At 37.3% G+C, this 21,352-nt stretch overlaps 1 long non-coding RNA gene across 1 annotated transcript in view; it reads left to right on the forward strand.

Annotated features, from left to right (window-relative positions):
* The window catches only part of LOC141419240 (uncharacterized), a 55,518-nt gene that overhangs the window by 33,074 nt on the left and 1,092 nt on the right, over positions 1–21,352 (forward strand). Inside the window, exon 2 of the long non-coding RNA XR_012443992.1 lies at positions 20,682–20,794. This is a non-coding gene — a long non-coding RNA (uncharacterized lncRNA). The remainder of the gene's footprint in view (positions 1–20,681; positions 20,795–21,352) is intronic.

Consider the following 21,352-nt stretch of genomic DNA (forward strand, 5'->3'; position numbering starts at 1 on the left):
AAATGGAAAAGGAATGCCTATAGTGGATAAGATGTGGGTGTTTGGGTACTGTCTGTAGTGGATGTTTGCAGAAATAAAATCTCACATGAGTATCCAAGTACATAGGCATTTGTAGAAATATTGAAAAAGGTTATATTAGTCAGTTATCCATCACTATCACAAAATACCAGAGATAATTAGAGAAGTTCATTTTGGCACAGTTTTTGAGGTTCCAGTCACAGTTGATTGGATCCATTGTTTTGGGCCTGTGATGAGGCAGCACACCATGGCAGAATAATACAGTTGAGCAAAACTGACAAGGGAGCAAAGAGTAAAGGGGAAGATGTTGGATCCCACAATCACATTTGAGTCACACCCTCAATGACCCAAAGCGCCCCACCTCCTAAGCATTTCCTTGCCCTCTAATACTGTATTCTGGGGACCTAGCCTTTTACACATGGGCCTTTGGGGAACACTCAGCATCTTAACTACAGCAAGGGTATTGGTCAAGATGACCTAGCTGATATTTAGGCTATAATTATACTGTTTAGGTAGATAATATTAAATATAATGTGGTTCTAACATTAGAGGCCTTTGCTACTTCCATTCTTAATAGTCTTATAATATTTTCATGTATTATAATGATTCTAATCAAGACAGAAAAGGATACTTCTCCAGCTCCACTATGGATTTGCTACCACCATTTAATTAAATTGAAAATCTATTGAAAGGGAGGGAAATCTAAAATCATTATTCAAATAAGTGATAAAGTTTATGTTTTTGTTATATAAATAAGAACATCTCCCAACCTCAACTCAAAAGACCTGAAATTGATGAATCTATAAAAATTAGGTGAAGACTCTCTTCTCTCCAAATATGTATTTTTTTCATATGCGTGGTGGAATATGTATATCATGGCATTGTAAGGAAGAAAATAGTTGGCCTTCAATAAACATGTATTGTTGGGCCAGGGGACATAGCTCAGTGAGGCTTTGTAAGGCTCTGGGTTTTATCCCTGGTGCCCCATACACACACTCTCAAATGTGTATCAGTTATTGACTTGCTAGCCTGATAAACTATCAATTATAAGTTTTTCTGATCTTCAAAAGGAGATCATGGAAGACAATTAGGACCTGTGCAGCCACATAACTTCCATGCTCAGCAAGGCCTCACACTTGGCTCACTGCTCTGCTGCTTAAAATTCTCAATAGTTTTTGAACAAATGGCCCCACATGCTCATTTTGCATGGGATTCTGCAAATTATACAGCCAACTCTAAAGATAAATATTACTATATGAGTTTCAAGATTTTCTACTGTTTCCTGAGTATTGTTCTTCTTCTTTCCTACTACTCAGGACCACAGGAAGCCATTTTGCTCAATGTGAACTTTCTTCTTGGTTGGGGCTGATTGGTTCAGAACAGGACAACTTCCTCTAGATGGTCTAATCATAACCCCTTTCCTTGGTAAAAGTGGAGACAATCTTTGGGAATGCTGAAACTTGGAATGGATAACGAAGCTACCAGGACTGTCAGTTGCCAACATTTTTCACTATATGGGTTCCAAAGGAATAGAAAACTGGTTTCAACATGGAATAAAAAGGCCAAAGTGGGCAGGCATAAAGACAGTTGCAGAGATGTGGAATGGAAAGTAGGTCTTGTGGGCACGCCTGAATCCATTTGTTTCTGAGGCCCAGTGCCTTTTGGTAGTTGATCCTGTTGCTCATTATCAAAAATCCTAACTGCTATTGGAATGAAGATAAATTCTTTCCAATCTATTCCCATTCTGTTAATTTAATTCATGGTAGCTGTATTCTTATTTTGATAGAATAATCCTTTACCATTCCATCTGTAATCCTTTATCTGAAACAATTTTTTTTGAAAAAGTTTTTTGTTGTTGTGACTCTGAAGACTGAAGTGTGTCCCGATTGGTAGCAAGTAATTAAGCAGCCTGCATCCTCAGATTTACATGGGTTTGCTAGCCTTGTGGCATTGATAGTTTGAGTCTGTGCTGAAGGTGTGTCTCAAGTGATAGCTTTGAGTCTTACAGAAGACTCAGATTTTTTATAGTTGGAGAACACTCAACCTAACCTACCTTTAATATGAAACTTTGTTTACTAGGTACATATGAAGGTTGGCTGAAAAAAGACAGGGAAACCACATCTAACTCAGAGCATTGACATTGCTAATATTTTAAAATGCATGTTCTGTCAGTAATAATGTCTATAGGCAATATAGCCAAAATAGTGCAATTTGTCATTCTTCTAGATAATATAGTCTATTGGGAAATGTTCACATTGAAAGGATACTATTTTTTAGCTTTAAAATAAATTCATCCACCTTTCTGGATTTCAGCTGGAGGATCCACATAATGGAATTCATAATTTCCCTCTATTAAACCTACAAAACAGCACCAGAACTTATAAATAGTCTTTTGCAAAAAATGGCAAGAATATGCACGGATATCTCACCTTATTTTCTCCTGGAGAAGTTCAACAGAGGAATTGGAATAACTTATTTTTTGATTTTCCTGGATATTGAGGCATAGTCACAATTGGTATACTTTTCTGTCTTGTTCAATATTAGACAATTGGATATGTAACTTAACATACAGTTTTCGTAGAAATAAATTAGGAAAAAAGCTGAGGAAAACTTATTTATCAAAGAGGCACAGGATAGCCAACACTACTAATGGGAGGTAAGGCTTGCTTTGGATGACATAATCAGATGAGAAAGAAGAACTAAGTGGGAGTGAGAGCACCATTGACAGAGACATGTATAAGTGAATATAGGAAGTTAATCAGGATGTGTTTGGCAGCCAATAGAAATGCTAATCAATGGGCTTAAATGGTTAGAATACTATGTCTAATGTAAAAAAAAAAATTAGGAGGTAAGAGGACAGCTCTGAGTTTGGTTTCTTTAGGAGTTCCATGGTACCACCAAAAGTTTAAGACTCCATTTTTCTTCTTTGTCACTTTGAGTGTGATGGTCTTGTTCCCTCCACGTCCCAAGTATTATCACTTTAGTTAGCTGAATTAAAATTGGGTCAGGGGTAGAGAAAATAGGACTTTATCCAGAAGGCCTTGACTTTTTTTTTTTGCCTTCATGTCCTTTGGCCAGAATTTCTTCATTGGCCAAAAATCAATCTCTGGCATGGAAGCAGGATGGCTATGATTGTTTCACCCCCAGAGCTGTGGAACCCAAACTCTCCTGAAAGATTTAGGTACATTTAAGAAAACTGAAGTTTCATAGACAAAGAATAGAGGGAGATAATAGCATAAAAGGAACCACAGGTAATTTGTGACAGTAGAAAGATTAGAAAGATTTGATAAGATGTCATTTGCATTTTATAAAATTTTTAAATGACCTGCCACCATGGAATCTATAGTTACTCTAATTTGGAAAATATGGCCTTTTATATAATAGTACCTTCTTTCATCTAAGCTATACTAAAGAAATAGAATAAAGTCCCCAGATTTTAACACAGAGGAAATAGAAATTCTAAATAGTAACATTCTTCTTGGAATTAACTTAACCTCCTGGGTTTTATATTATTGCATTTGATTCAGTTGTAGGGTCTGGTATGAGATTACATTATTTGGCTTGGCCAAGTCCACTACACAGTTTCTCTCATTTGGTCTGTTCTTCATTTCTTGTTTCTTCATATCCCAGCTATGAATTTTTTTTAATTTGGTAAAAGAATAGACTTATTTTGAATTTGTGTTGTATGTTTTCAAACTTTCCAAAAATGTTAACTGCATTTATTATATAAAGGAGTAATTTGAGATATAACTCAAATCAGGAAGTACTCTATTTAAGAGAGATTCACCTTAAATATTTTTGATAATGCTTCATAAGGGAAATGGAAAATCTACTGGTTAGCAGTCCACAGCAGGAAATGTAGAGCTAAGCAGCTTTCCTTGTTCACATTTCCAAGACAAGATGTAAGTACATCTTGTTCAGATAGATTTAATTTCAAACCATATATTAAGCATCATCCATTTCATTCATGCTATTACATTTCAATCATATTATTTATATTTTCACTCATATTAGCTCAAATAATAAATCTATTAAACTTTACATGAGTTTATGAAGGTTATAAATGTTTTAAAAGTTGAATTTTAATACAGAATTGATTAATCCTTGTAGATGATATTTAAAGGATTTCTACTCATTGCTGAGCATTTGATATGTCTTTAAGGAAGAAAGGTTTGATTATCTAGACAACTATTTTATAAACTTTCTTTCTTTCTTTCCTTTTTCTTGCCTTTCCTCTTTTTCTTTCTTTCTCTTTCTCTCTCTGTCTTTCTTCTCCCCTCCTTCCTTCCTTCTTTCCTTCCTTTCTTTTATCTCTTCTCCCTCCCCTATTCTCCTCCCCCTCCCCCTCCCTCTCTTTCTCATCTTCCCCCTTTCTTTTTTTGTTTTACTGGGGATTGAACCCAGGGACTAGGCAAGCACTTTATCTCTAAATTATACCACCAGCCATAGACTTTGTTTTTAGTCCTATGATTTTTATTCATTCTCCAACATGTTTGTAAATAAGAGTAACCAATAAAAAAAACCTGAATGATAATACCTGTTTTTTGTTGTTATGGATAATTTACAGGATCTGCAAAAAGAGTGATTTTACTATTCCTAACCTTAACATAATTAAAATATAGTGTGATGTCTTCCCCTTGTTACACTGAGTCCACTGGTAGCAAACTCATTTATCTGTGGCATCTTTCTTACTTGTAGTACAAGAGTTTGCACTCATAATCTGGGCTTTATAAATATTTGGCAAGTGAAAATGTCCTTACAAATGTTAATTATGTTTATTTTCACAGTATCTGGGCAATGAGGGATACACAATACTAAGTATTTGGGACACAGATCAGGCTTACCCTACAACAAAATAGACTTCTTTTTTAAATGGTAAATTTTTTGAAAAAGGCATTAATGTGGATCTCTCCTTAATTATAAGCAAGTTCTCTCCAAGTTGTATTTGCAGTGGTATCTGTATGTTGATGTCCACATAGTTGCAAGTTGGCAACATCAAGTATTTTGTTCCTATCTGACTGAGCTTGCATAGAATGTCAGTAAGACATTCTATTGAAATTGCATAAAAATGTAAACAAATAACAACCCTTTGTTATTGAGAAGACATTTTTCAGTATGTCAATTTCTAGGCTAAAAGCCTCACCTTCCCCCACAGTGGACTATTTTTTAAGATCATTTCATTCTTCATTTGCATCATGGTAGATGGAGGCAGACCAAGAGCCAACCAGCCAGAGATTCTGTTCCTTCTGCTGAAGCACCCATTGCTGTGTAGCCAAGGACAAGAATGTGGTTGGATTAGGGTCCAGGGTTTCCTTCAGCATCCGTATAGGACAGATATGTCTTAGGCTCTGGGTCCCAAGTATGCCTCAGCTTGTGTGGTAGAGGCACTTTTCAGGTCTGGGAAAGAAAGGTTCTAGGAATCTGTTCTGAACAATGCCAAAGGCCTTCTGATGTGTGTGGTCCCTGGATTCTACAGAGTCACCAGTTGAGGTAATTCAAGGTGACAGTTAATCAAAGAAACTTATCCTTTCGGCAGTGCTGTAGTTGGGAGATTTCATCTCCTTCCTATGCTTGCTGAGCTGTTGTAGTTGTGTAAAATTTGGAGCCAGAACACTGGGTTTGAATTCTAGCTCCATACTTACTAGCATACGCTACCAAGCAATGTTACTTAACTTCTTTTCATTCTGGTTTTCTCAACTGTTAAGTATGGATCATAACAATCATTAACTTTCAAGATCTTGAGAGGTTAAATATGTTCATACATGTAAAGTGCTCAAAACAATGTCCGGCACATCTTAACTCTCATGTAAGTTTAGCTCGAACTACTGAGTCCAAGTCTTTAATATCAACCTCCTTCCTCTCTGTCCTGGAGCCCACCAACATTTTGCAGAACTGTTTCTTAGGGGATAGAATGCTCTTATCTCTTTAGGAGTATGGGCATGAGTGTTTAATGACATCAATGACTTTTGCTTTAGCATGGAAATGTCTCCAGTGAGAAAGTAAGACGATTGTATTAAGAATTTATAACTTTACATCAAGTAAAGACAGAGAGGAAAATGGATCCCAAAAGACATAGTATCAGAATTGGGCTCCAGATGGAGAATTTATGTGATTTGGTATAAGTTTAAATTTAGAGTTGTTTTATTCCAAAGCTTAGGAGAAGAGGAAGGAAGATTTTTGGCCTTGGGTAGTTTTATTAATGTAAAAAGCTTCCAAAGCTTCTCTTTCCAGAGCCTAAGTGTGGGTAACTTGGATTAGTCACAGGATGTGCTATTTTTCTCTACTAAGTTTCTGACTTCTCTTAACTTCTATCCTTTAATGCCTATTTTAAAAGGTCTCCATTATGAGACAGTTTAGTCTCTTTAAAAGTTTGAAAAGAAGAGTTGGATTGGGAAGAAATCGGAGATGTCCCAGGAACTTGAGCCTGCACAAAGAGGAAAAGCATGTGAGGGGGGTAGGGGAATCCATGGGTACCAGGTGACCGAACTTCCTTTCCTTTATTATTTCTGAACTTCATCTTATTTCTGACTTTCATTGAACGGTCAATAGCTTTTTGTTGTTGTTGTTGTTTTTATGTTAACGAGGTAGGAGTAGAAGAACATCTCTAAGTTATTGAGAACCTTCTACAATGGAGAGGCATCTCTTAGGCTGGAGGCATGGCTCAAGTGGTAGAGTGTCTGCCTAGCAAGCACAAGACCCTGAGTTTGAACCCCAGTGCCACCAAAACCAATAAACATCCTGGAGTGGCATTACCTGTATGGGATTTCTAGGCTGCAGGCCGTAAGGCACAGTAATGTAGTGTGCATACTAGAAAAAGGTAATCAAAATGGGGTAGGAGTGGTGGTGGGGAAGCTGCAATCCGGCAATCTTGATGCTCCAAGTCTGCGCCATGACAAGGGACCAGATGTGGGTTTCCTTGATGCGCTCACTAAGGCTTTAGGCCAGTAAGTTGCAGCACTAGAATAGTTTGGGGAGAGAGGAGTTTGGGAGTTGGGTAGGGAAAGATAGGAGGTGCTTTGAACCTGAAAAAAGTAAAGCTAATGCATTTATTTGTGCTTATAGGTTAATTGGGCAGAAATTATTGAGTATACACTGTATATGTACATACAAACACTCACACATTTATGGCTGTGTGTATGTACACACACAGCATGCATGCGTAAGTGATGGAGGATGTTTCTTAAATATCATTAGGTCCTTACTTTCCTCTTTCCTTGGCACACAATTTCCCAATTACCACCACCCATTTTGTCTGAAATATTCAGTTGCTTGGGGAGGATGGCAGTTATTCTCTTGGGACAACAGAAAAATAGTGGACACAGTATTCATTTGCTTTGGCATTTATCCTCATAGGAGTAAAAATGAACAAAATAAAATACAAATTAGAGATTTTTTTAGATCCAGAGTAGAAATGTGGAATTTAGTGGTATAGCAGACTACAGACATTACTTTAGAGATATACCATTTATACAGATCTTGTTAGCAGTGATAATTTTATACAAAGTTGAATTCAGAAAAGATAAAGTTGGGTGGTTGTGAGAATGAGCCTTCCACAAATCAGGTGTTTCCTAGGTATGCAGGTATATAGTATTCACACAAATGCTTTCATACCCACTTGGAAAATAATAAATTAAAAAATGTAGGCATGGAACATCAGGCATTTCAGTTATCTCTCTTCACCAACCAGACTATTTAAATGTACTTCAGGCTTGGTGATTTCTGCAGTGACCAAAAGAACTTTTTTTTTTACTAACACTAAATTAAACATAGACTTACTGACTCCAGACAGAGAGCAATTAAGTGGGGATAACATATTGCTATTGCCTGCAATTTAGATAAAGCAAGGGTACACGTGGAACACATGCACGTACACCACACATACACACACATATACACATACACGCACACGCTCAGATATGCAATACGTTTACCGGAAAGCACTCTATTACTGCATGAACACTCCACTAAACTAGTACAATATCTTCACTAAACTTTTCTCTAGAACAAAATGGTAGTCATTACTTCTAAAAAGTTTACTGTTTTAGGAAACAGTTGGGACAAATTTCTCAAGGAACCCATGGAGCTCAGGCCATGTAGTTGACACCTTGATAGTGCTTTAAATATTTGAAGCTATTGCTGCCCAACTACTGATACTATTTAGGGAAATGTACAAGGGAAAACTGCTCTTCTCTGCTTTGTTTGTTCCTTTTGACTTAAAAATATGCTTTAAAAAGATATGATCTTTAATTAGATAAGAATTTATCTCCATTACCTTTGTTTCTTGGGCCCAACCCAACCAACCAGGCCGGTTGCTCTGCATCACCTGGTGTTGACACAGATCAGCAGGCTGAACCTTAAACTGTTGTAAATATATAATAAAATGTCTAAAATGCGGCTTTCCTTCCATGGTCAGTGAAGAGGCCTTGACAGTATGACACTTGTCATCTGATAAGCTGGGGTCAGGAGTTACTTGATTGCTTTGCTTTTCCTTTGGATGGCAAAGAGTTAAAACCATCTAATGTTTCAATAAACAAATTACCCAAACATGTACAGTCTTGTGGCATGTATTATCTCATCAGAGGCCAAAGTGGGCCTAGGAAGGTCACCTGAAAGTTCAGGGACTGTTTACCTGGTGTGCTATCATGATGAGATCATGTTTTGGTGAGAATCATATGAGCTTTGATGAGAATTTGAGCTGAATCTGGTGTGGTGTGTGGTAGTTGAGTGATCTAGCAAGGATTTGTAGGCTGTGGTTTTAGGTGAATAACTGGATGTCTTTTCAAATGTTGACAATGGTAGTACTCTAAGAGAGAAACTTAAAGTAGGATTCTAAGGAAGAATATCTTTCTTAGAGTCAAATAAATTTTAATGATAAAACTAGCTTTGCAGTTTTCATCTTGTGTGTATATATGTATGTGTATGTGTGTGTGTATGTGATATGTGCACACACATATACTGTCTTAGAGATGATTGAGGTGACCAGAGGTACTTCATGCCACTGTCTGAAATTCGGTGAGACCAGGTGGCTAGGCAAAAGAACAATAAATTATACCAAGAGTTCTGTCCATAGTTACCAAGTGGAAGATGACTTATTCAATGTGCCATAAAGTCATGAACAGAATTGCCTTGCCAAAGAAAAATTGTAATGGAAACTGATAAATCTTTATTCTTTTCCAGGTCTTTTTTTTTAATTACTGAGGATTGGATAGGGGGTTGCATGTGAAACAAAGATTTGGATATTTTATATATTGTGGGAACCCAGAGAGAGGGTGAATTTTGGATTCAGATCTATCTCTACTCTCCTCCTCCTGTCCCTTGAGTTTCAATCACTGCTTATGAGTAGGTGGGAAAGCATCAGCCACCATATTTTGGGGGCTTTTGGAAACAGCTTTATATTTATAACCTTAAAATTCTGCACTTACATAGTTCACATAAAATATGCAATCCTGGAAGGTTTGGGGCCAAATCATTGTACTTTGAATAGTACTTCTGTCTCTGATCTGATCACTCACCTAACTCCAAATTTGCTGTTGCATCTAGTCATAATGGTAGTTCATACAACTCAAAAACCAAGTTTCTCCTTCTGATCACACATTCAAGTCCAACAGTTTGGAAGGCATGGACACTTTCAACTTGAGTCTTTCAGAGTTCTTTCACACAAATCAAATGAGTGGAAAGGCAAAAGGAAATGATGAATAATAATCAACCTAAGCAAACTCAGTCTTTCTACAGGAGGCAAGTATTTCCAAATGAACAAAACATTTGGCATTGGGTTTTTAGTTGTTTTCCATTCATGCTGCTTGACTATATTCTGGGCCAAACCAATTTATGCCTAGGAACAAGACATTGTGGGACTGGGGTTTGAACTCAGGGCTTCATTCTTAAAAAGCAGTGCTCTACTGCTTGAACCAGTCCATTTTGCTGTGCTCTGGTTATTTTTGGAGATGGGGTCTTGAAAGCCATTTGCCTAGGCTAGCCTTGAACTGTGATCTTCCCGATCTCAGCCTTTGAAGTAGCCTCCAGTGCCTGCTTAAAGATGATTTTTAATCTAACACCTAAGGTTTGTCTTATCAAACAGAAGATTTGTGAACTTTTATCCTTTATCTAATCTTTAACATTCTGCATTAACACTGGAGAATAGCAATGTCCTAATTTCTAGCATTAATTTCCTCTTTAAACTGTGATTTCCTTCATTGTTTATGAATTCTCTCCATGCTACTCCCAACTCCAACCAATTCAGAATTCCCTTATTTCCAAGCCACTTTTCTACTGAATGTACACATGAGCTTGACAATAAAATTTCTTAGACTTACATTGTGGAAAAAGGGTGCAGTGTCCATACTGTATATCATTCTTTTTTTCTGATTTGACATAATTCAGAATCATAATTTCCATAAAGGTCCAACTAAGACCCAGACTCAGGGAACTTGGGTAGAATCATAAATTGGATTCATGAATCTGGGATCAGATCTGGATCCCTTTATTCCTTGTGCCCTTGCAAGGTTGGCCTTGCATAAATCATACTGAAAAGGTATATTTCTGAAGTTTCTTTTCCAGACTTACTCATCAAATATATCTTCCCCACAGGAATATCCCGTAGTCTCTAAGTGGATAATTAACATTCAAGGTGCTGAGACTATGTCCACATGATGAAAAGTGTTTTGGAAAGGAATAAATGAGTGCATTACTAATGAATGATTTTTTTCCTTTACAAAAAGTCACTGAATTATGTTATCCCGACAGCCCACTGTCCGATAATGCATTGATAAATGGAGGAATAGACAATCACATTAAGAACATCAGAACATCATTTGCAATTCTCAAAGTCAGTATGCAGAATCAACAAGCAATGAACTTTCTCTTGAAATTAGAGGTGGTAGCCCACACAACTGAACAACAGTAAAGTGCTCCACTGGAGATAGAAAAACAAAAAACATCCCCTTTGCTCTCAAGAACCTTTAGCCCAACCTTATTTGACTTTGTCAATTAAGACCTCCAATAAGAAAGAGATGTTGCATTGAAACACAAATGCAAGTGTACATGTATACCCCAGACAAAGATTTCTAAAGTAATGCTTAGTTTGCTATACAAAATGTATACTGATATTTTTCTTTGTATTCCTTTTCCCTTCAAGAATAAACGCTAGTTGCAAACCATGAAATTGATATCCCTAGAGAAGATGACTCACAGTTTGCAGAACAGTGATTTAACAGTTATAGCCAGTCTACATTTTTGATGAATGTAGCAAATAAATGAATAAGCTTTCACAAAAATATGTATTCATAAACTGAGTGGACTTAAGACCACTGCAAGGACACAGAATGACATATGCTAGGGGTTCAATAAAAATCTGATGAAATAATTAATAAAATATAGTAGATAAAAATGAGCTACCACAGATAAGTCCTAGGAGAGGGACTGATAAGTTACCTGAATGAGTCTCAAGCAATAAAAAGGGGGATGGTCTAGTTTGGGCAAAGACTTTAGGCTGATTGCAATACAAAATGGCAACTGGTATGGCTGTAAGTGTCAGTATTTTTATAAAAAACAATGAGATGTTCAGGAGAATTTAAAACCTCTTGTGATAAATGGATATACACTTGAATCCGAGATTTGTGTACTTACCAGCTTTGTAAATATGGGCGTATTCTTCAACAGATTGGAGCCCTGGGTTTGTCAACTTTAATATTAGGGGAATGACATCTGACTAACCAGGCTCTGACAAAAATTTCTAGTATTGATCACATGAAAACCACTACAGGACCTAATATGTAGCAAAGTGTTCAAGAAGTAAATTGGGAAATACTATTTTACAAGTCTGATGTTGGTGATGTCTGTAGGTAGTTTTCTTTTGCAGAACATATGGTTTTCTCATTCTGTCATGCTGAGGGAGCCCCCTTCAGAAGGTTACATCAGATGTGGCCAAACATTCTCTGCCCAAATTGTTAACTAGCAGCTCATCCCGTCGACTCCACCTCTGTTACTGACTGAGGGACCGGGTGAGCCCTGAGAACATAAGGGTTAAAGTGACAATGAAGGCAGAGTGTACTTCACTGAGCTCTCGCAGATGTGACAAGTGCCAAGTCAGCTTGAAACCCTGGGTTATGTCACTCATATCACTTTAAAAACACATGTTTTTGGAGCTATACCTTCAGGGAACTAGAGGAGAGAACAAAAATTGAGACTAAACAAGGTGCCAAGTTTAGAACTTTCTGGAAGTGACAAACTGATGACAGGTTTTCATGAGCCCACTGGGAGTTTAGACAGGAACCTCTGGGCATTCTGGGCTTTTGCTGCCTTGAATTGTGATTTATTATTAAGGTCTCTGAACTGGACATCTACCTGCTATAGCTTTCCTTCTATCTTTCTTTGATCTTTATCATCTCTTTATTCACAAAGTTAGAAAATCTATAATATCTTCAAATATATAAATGTGCATATTTACATTCTGCTTTATTGGCTTTTTGCCCCAGCAATACTGGGGCATAATTAACAAATAAAAATTACATACATTTAAGTTGTACAACATGGTATTTTCAGAGGTCTACATTGTGAAATGGTCACCACAATGAGGCTATCTGTCACCTCATGTCATTACTTATTTTTGTGTGTTGTGAGAACCCTTAAAATTGAGTCTCCTAGTCTTCAAGAGGCAGAGGCAGGAGGATCACAAGTTTGCAGCTTGCCTGGGCTACATAGTGAGACCCTATCCTTACCACCCCCCCAAAAAAACAACCAGCCAACCAAAGAAACTAACAAACAAAAAAGATCAATTCCTTTAGCAAATTCCAAATAAGGAATGCAAGGTTATTAACTATGGTCTCCAAGCTACATGAGGTCTTCAGAAGTTTCTTAGAGAAAAACTTTGTACCCTTTATTCAATGTCTCCCTATTTGCCCCTATCCCTGGTAACTACCATCCTATTCTTTGCTTCTATGAGGTCAACTTTCATAGATTCCACATATAAGTGACATCGTGCAGTATGTACCTTTTGGTGTCTGGATTATTTCATCTAGAATAATGTTTTTCAGGCTCATCTATGTTGTCACAAGTGACAGGATTCCCTATTTTTATAAGGCTGAATAACAGTCCATTGCATTCGTGTGTACATGCACAGACACACACACACACACACACACACATATACACACACATATATATATATATGTTATATAAGCTATGTTTCCATGCATGTGTCTAACTGAGTGGTCTCTTAATGAATCTTAAAGGATCATGATTATGTAATTCTTAAGATGGTTTTATATGATACTATATATTACATAAAGCAGGTACACATTACATTGACACTTGCTTAATTTAAGTATCGTTGCATAATTTTCAGAATATTAATGTACCTAAGGATTTTGTTTTAATTTTACATAGTGAGAAAATAAATATAATGATATGTAGAAATTCACCTAGGTAGGCACAGAAGTATTTAATAATTCATACCAATAGACGTTTATAGTCCACATAGTTGCAATTATTTATAATTGAAGAGCAAGATGCAATAAGAAACATCATAGAAACTACAGCAGTCTTTCTGGTGCCAAGACAAAGAATCGGTGTTTTTCAAGTTTTGGTGCACATTAAATTTACTCATGGTGTTATTAGTAATAGAGATTTTGGGTAGAATTTTGGGTGCCACCCTCAGAGAGAGTCTGACTCAGAAAGTTTGACGTGAGGCCCAGTTATTATTTATAAGCACTGCAGCCCATTCTTTTGACTATACCTTGAGATGCTTGTCTAGAATATGTCAGATACATTCTCATTTTAGATGCAAACAAAGGGTACACATTCTTCTAATATCCAATATTTAAGCACAAGGAAGAAGGAATTGGAGGCCACTTTCGAGTCTGTTTTTCTAATTTTGTTTTCTGTCTTTGTTATTCACCTTAAACAATATTCTAGTTGTCTATACAGAGCCTTTGGAGCACCTCTGGATTGCATGAGGGCCCATGAGTGCACGCCCACCTGTACACATAAATTATTTCAAGTTCAACTTCTGGAAGTTGATGTATGTCAACCCTGATTCCTTAAATGTTGGGAGTGTTACTGCAATAAATGGTATCACTACATGCTAACAGCATATTTGTGACTTTGTAACTATATTCAACATAATTTCTGCTTTTTTGGGGGGGTGGTACTGGTGTTTGAACTCAGGGCTCTGTACTTGAGAGACAGACACTTTACTGATTGAACCATATCTCTAGCCCTTTCTGCTCTGGTTGTTTTGGAGACAAGGTCTCACATTTTGCTTAGGTCAAACTGGACCATAATTCTCTTACTTTAAGCTTCTCACAGGTGCTGGGATGTCAGGTGTGTACCACTATGCTCAGCTTTTTTCCAGTGAGATGATGTCTCACAAACTTCTTTACCCTGGCTTCCCTGGGCCCACAATCCTGCCAATCTCAGCCTTCCACATAGCTTGGGATGACAGGCATACACCACTGCATCCAGCTATTTGTTGATATGGGGTCTTGCAAACTCCCTTTCTGAACTAGCCTGGAGCCATGATCCTCCCAATCTCAGTCTCCCAAGTAGCTAAAATTATAAGAATGAGCTTACTGACACCTGGCTTTTCTACATTCATATAAAGAAACTAATACCTTGGAGACTCTAGACAACAGAGTCTAGAGTCACTTACTAAGCAGTGGCAGGGGTCTGTGGTGAGGAAGTATTTCCAGCCACCTCTAAGCAAATATACTCCATTATATACAAACTTTATGTTTTCTTTCATATACTTAAAGGTCACCTGGATTTAGGTCTACTAGTCAGGTGACCAAGAACCCTGTTTTCTATGTATTCTTTTCCTCTAGTCCTTCCATTAGAGGAAGTCTGCCCATGGGGATGAAGAAGGCTAACATAGACACCTCTAGCTGTACTCGAGAACTGCTCCCTGTCTTTTCCCTCTTTCATCTCATCTCTCACTTCCACCCTCAGAAGCATCATAGAAAAAACTCACAGAGACACTCTGTAGTTCTCCATGTCCTTGGATAAAATACTAAATGAAAAAAGTCTGAAGATGGTTTGCCATGGAAATGAAATACTGCAGACACAAAGGAATACAATCTTACATTGTATTCCTCATATCTGTGATGTTGTCGTTTCTAAAATTGACAAGGAGGATCAGAAACTTACATAATTTCTGGGTCTAGGACAAATGCTTTGTAATCTATAGGAGATAATCAGGAATTTTTGCTGTTGTCATCATTATTCCTGTTTTGTGAGTAGAGACAATTCTAGGAAAAATTTTAAAAGGGTATTTAGGATCTTTCATACTGGGAGACCTAGAGAAGGGTGTTAAAGTGGTTGGAGTACCATGGTAGGTCTCAGGAAGGTGAGGCTTCTAGTGGCCAGCTGCTAAGGGGTCAGTGAGGAATCAAGGTCCTATCTTTAGTTCTGCGCCAATACATGCCATGTCCAGCTCTGAGAGCTTCATTCTGACCTGAAAAGTCCTCTCTTTTGCCTGTTTCTCCACTGATGGACACTCCCCACTGAGCCTTTTTTCACAGCTCCCTCCCCAGCCCCTTGCCCTGCACTGTTTGGGGACATTCTTTACAGGAGATCATTGGGCCATTCTCCCAAGTGTTTATCAGAAACACAGAAGAAATTGGGGGAGAAAAAGGTAGGGGAGAAACCCCCATTTTTGATTGTCCAAATCAATTCTATGAATATCCATAATACTGACTCTGTGTCAAGCAGAGCAATAGTCTCCAAATACATTGGTATGGGTCTTGGGGTATAATAACTATGAGAAATAATTTTTATGGGAATTAAAGACATTCTAAGATTAAAACTACCAATTTAATAACACATGATCAGGACTTAACCCTGTTCACAACTTGAAGACTCTCTCTTACCTGTGTAGTCTTGTAATCCCATAAGCAGAAATATTGATATCCCATTGAAGAAGAGCAAGAAAAAGCGAGGAACACCCTGGAAACTACAGCAATCTTTCTGGTACCATAAAAGCAGCAAACCTTGTGAGGACAACAACCAGCAAAGTGCGAAATATTTAGGGAATGTCTCACATATGAAGCTTGGCTCCTGAGAAACAATGGATCACTCTTAGGGAACTTTTCTTTGGCTGTGTCAAAAATTTTAACCATATGTCCTGAAAAATGTATCTCACAAAAAATATCATCTTAAAGTGTATTGACATATTTTTGTTAAATAATTATATAGAATAAGAGAGGAAATATTAGAAAAATAAAGTGGTATGTGGAAGATAGATCCAAAAGGCAAACATATGCACAAAAATAAGCATGACCATATACAAATTCAGATGTAGAACATGTTTGTATCAGTGAAACTACTCTATGGAACATGGGGAAAGAAGGAAAGGAAAAGAGAGTGATAGAACAAAGGTAATATAATAAAGCATAAGATCTGTGAAGATAGAGGATATAAGGATGTGTATTGAAAGCTGTTGATAAATGGGGGCTGGGGGTAAGGGACAGTAATTGTAAGGGTTGAACTGACTAAAGTAAAGTATACTCACAGTGGAGATGCATTGAGACACCCCTCTGAACACCAACACAAGTATTAATAATGAAAAACGGGACTATAAAATAGGTGCAGTATGTATGTGCAGGGGGATACTAGTGGGAGGGGGGGTGAATGAATGAGGTTAAGGTGAGAGTATATGGTTAATGGATTTCATAAACTTATGTGACATAGCATAAAGAAACCTCTTACAATTGCTTAAAATGGGGCGGGGATGGAGTGGTGAGAGAGGTGATGGGGGCAATGAAACTAATGTATAATATAAGCCTAATTGGAATTGTCATTATGAATATCCTCCTGCATAATGAATATATTGTAATAAAAAATTTAAAACAATAACAACAAAAGAAACAATGAAGAAAAGGATATTTATTTCTTTATTTATTTATTCGCAGGGCTGGGGCTGGCACCCAGGGCTTTGCACATGCTAGGCAAGCACTGTACCACTGAGCTACCTCCTCAGCACTTAAACAGCTTCTTTTACTATTGTAGGGAACAGGTATAAATATGTCACATATATATTATTAAATAAACATTGTTGTCCTTCAGCATATTTATTTCTTGAGGATATGAAATTTATCAGATATGCAAATGATATTTAGTAAGTTTTGTGGGGCAAGTTTTCTAAGACTATGGGTTTCACACTGTGGCCTGTGTGTTCTGGAGATGTCAACTGATGCTGTTCAGGAACACCTGATTATTTCAGTCAATTGGAAGAAACAACTGGTCAATCCGGGGCGTGATGTTATCTTTTTTCCCCCTCTTATGTGGGAAGACACATCAAAATTCTTAGGATGACTTGCAATCTCTTCCTACCTTATATGACACAGAACGTGCTGACAGAAGAGTGAGGTCTACAGCATCCTGCCATTTCTCAGATGCCAATGGAAAAGAATTCCTTACAGTATTTTTTTTTTTAGTAAAGCTAACAGTTCTCTGTTATTTTTACAGTAAAGTCCATTAAGAGTTAAACTAGTTGGGACTTCTGTTATCCTCATTGATAAGTCATCAGACACAACATTTGTAGAGATAGAAACCAATATATTATCTACAGTAGATGAGCAATGGAAATTTGGTGAGAGGCATTGAAAATAAATTGAAATCTTTATGGAAGCAAGAGAAAACTAATAAAACAGCAGTATCAGAACTAATATCATTAATTTGGCTAATTTAGCTTCCAAACATGTTGAGTTTTTGGATCCTTCTGTCATCCATGTGATCATTGTCAAGACAGATTTACAAACTAAAAAAATTAGTGAATGGGAATATAAAAAGGTGATGTGAGTTATTATAATCCAAGCTTGTGTATTAATGTTCACAGATACTCAAAAGGATGGCTTTGTATAGACCTTATCTGATTAGGTGTGAATCTATACACAGCACAGATCTGTTTATATTCACATTAAGGCAGGAAAAAAAAAAAGCAGACATGGTGCCAGCTATTTAATTTGTAGCCATTATTATTTTCACATTAGCACCTGTTGAATTAGAGATATTAACATCAGTTGATTTTGACTGTGCATCATTTTAGAGATGTGTTCTTAAATGGGAACATGGAAGGCTAATGTACCATATTCACAACTAAAAGTTGTCCTCGCTATGGGTTTTTAGTAGTTAAAAAAATAGCTTTAGGAGTGTAGAACAATTTCAGGATGAATACGATGTAGCTGTGACTGAATCTAAGCAGTGACTGCTTACCATGTTTTACTTCTGAGTCCTGGGTCTATAACCAGCATGATTGCTTCTGAGCAGTACTTCTGGGTGTGATTTCATGGCGGTATTGACTAAAACAAAGAGAAAACACTTCACTGAGTGGGTCTTTAAGGGCTGTACCTGGTGGCTCAGGCCTGTAATCTCAAATACTTGGGATGTAGATATCAGGAGAATCGTGTTTTGAGGCCAATGTTGGGGGAGGAGAGTTTGCAAGAACCTATCTCAACCAATAAAAAGCTGGGTGTGGTTGCATACACCTGTCATTCCAGCTACTTGGGAAGCATAAATAGGAGGATCATAGTCCAGGCAAAAACATATGAGACCCTATTTGAGAAATAAGAAAGACAGAAAGGCCAGGGAACATGGTTCAAGTGGTAGAGTGCCTGCTCGGCAAGCATAAGGCCCTGAGTTCATATCCAAACAAAGAAACAAAAAGGTCTTTATCATATTCTTGCACTTAAAGTGCAAAATCTCCAGAGAACCAAGTTTGGTATTTTGGCTTTAATGGAAGCTATGGAGTTTTTGGTTACTAAAACTTGTACCTAACTATTTAAAATGACTTCTATTTATCATATATGTTCCCACAGCCAACAAATTTATTACTTGAGATTGTTATTTACAATGTTTATGAAGCAATAAAAATTAGCAATACCAATAAATATGGGTAATTTTTGGATAAAGAACTTGGAAATGATAAAGTTTGTATTTTCTAAGTCATTTATCTTTCTGTTTCCTCATTAATAATATTAATATGACAACTGTGGATCAAATTGCTTTTGATCATCTCTGACTTAGGCATTATGGAGAGAGGCAAAAAAGAAAATTCTTTTGCAAATAGTTACTTTTTTCTTTTCCATTTAACCACTCTTTCTTGAGTTTTTGATATCACATCAAAATTCAGAGACATAAAGTAGAACCTTTCGATAAACAGAAGTATTTTATTTAAGGTTGTATTATGACTTAGATATGAAGGTTTCCTCCCCCCCTCCAAAAAAAGGCTCATATGTTTAAGGTTTGATTGCCAGTTGGTGGCCCTCTTGAGAGATTGTTGGATCTTGAAGATGCTAACATCATCAATGGATTAATCCAGTTCATAGCTGAATGAGTCAATAGGAAGAAGAATGTTGTTGCAGGTGGGTTGCTGTGTGCATGCCTTCCTCTTCCTCCTTCTCTCTGCTTCCTGGCTGCCATGAGGTGAGCAGCTCTCCTCTCCATGCCCTTCCACCATAATATTTCCTTCTTGCCCAGGACTAAAAGTGATGTAGACAGCTGACAATGGACAAAAACTTCTGAAATCATGAACCAAAGCAAATCTATTCTCCCTTAAGTTGATTGCTCTCAGGTATTAGTAATGGAAAGCTGACCAACACAGGCAGTGTGTAAAGTATTCTGAGTAATCACAAAAACTTTCTTTGTAATGGAATGAGGAAGTCCACCTTTCGAGTCATCCATCTCAGGGCAATTGGCCTCACCTGCCTCAGCTACTTTGTTTTTGCTATATTTTAACAGCATCAGGAAGTGTTGTAGCAGTGGTCAGGCAAAAATCTCTGGGGGCTTGGTGATAGCACATGCTCTCACTCATATATGGAAGCTAAAGTCTGACCTCAAAGAAGGAAAAGTAATACTGGCCTTTGTGTCTTATGCTTGTAATCCCAGCTACCTTGTAGGCAGAGATTAAGAGGATCATTGTTCAAAACCAGCCCAGGGGAAAAAGTTAGTGAGACCCCCATTCAACAAGAAGTCAGGCATGGTGGTTTACACTGTAATCCCAGCTACATAGGAGACATAGGTAGAAGGATTGTGGTACAAGGCTAGTCCCAAGGAAAAGGTGAAAGAGCCTATCTAAAAAGGGTTGAGAGTGTGGCTCAACTGGTAGAGTGCTTGCCTAGCAAGTGCAAGGCCCTGAGTTCAAGTCACAGTACTACCAAAAATAAAAAATGAAAAGAAGAGAGTAGAATAGTAATTACTAAAGACTAGAATGTACAGGAGGGAGCTAGAAAAGGAGGAGGTTGGATAACAATACCAAAATGTAGTTAGATAGGAGCATAAGTTCTAGTTTTCTACAACAACATAGGATGACTGTAGCTCACAGCACCTACTGTACATTTTATAAAATGAACAAGAAGAGAAATGTTCAAAGGCCCCAAATATAAATGATAAGGAACTGGAAATATGAATTACATTGCTTTGATCATTATACTTTGTATGTATGTATTGAATTATCACAGTATACTTTGTAAATATATACATTTTAAAATAAGCATTAAAATAAAAACTCTGTGCCAGCCCCAGAGTCCCTGATTTCAGGTGGCTTAGAATTTGCCTTTCTAGCAAGGGCTCTGGGGATGTTGATGTTGCAAGTTGCTGGGGTGACACTTTAAAAAGTCAGTTTCATTATGTTTTTCTTTTACCTGCTTTCTTTTATTCACATGTATGTATAGCAACTTTATAGTTTTAAGATTAAGCTGACAAGCAGAAAGAAGAAATGATGGCCACTCATGAAGGTTTCCATTTTCTCAGTGAAGTTACAAATTCTGGATCTATGTCACTTATGGTAAGTGATTTGATTGATATTCAGCCATATCTGTGAATGCCTCACTTGGGAAAATATGGGTGATGATCCAGCATGTCAAACAGCAGGAGGATGTTCTGTTTAAGATATTATAGGACAAGTATGGAACAAACACTTCATAATTTGCTGAATGAATACACAAAAAGGAATTATGTCCTTTGAGATTCATATATTACAGCTTCTTGCTACCACTCTGACCACTATCAACACCATCTCCATTTTGACTGGAGAAGATCATTTTCTTCACATCATCCTTTACCTTATAGTTAACTTTTCTGTAAGTTCTTGGTGGGTGCGTTTATTCCCTGGAAGCTTTTGGAGGCAAGGAAGAGCAATGATCACTGTCCCTATTGGACAGAAGAATGGGCTCTGAGAATGGTGCTCCTATACCATTGAATCTTAAGTCATGGAGTAAGGCCTAACCAAGGCTCTGCAGTATCAGGGATTATGTGTTCCTCACTGCATGATGTCTTTGCCCTGATGCCAAAGAGACAAAGAGTTATAAGAAAGGAGCATCTGTCTTTTCACTACTGATCTGGC

The sequence above is a fragment of the Castor canadensis genome, chromosome 19 (genome assembly GCF_047511655.1).
Source record: "Castor canadensis chromosome 19, mCasCan1.hap1v2, whole genome shotgun sequence".
In the NCBI taxonomy this organism is placed as follows: domain Eukaryota; kingdom Metazoa; phylum Chordata; class Mammalia; order Rodentia; family Castoridae; genus Castor; species Castor canadensis.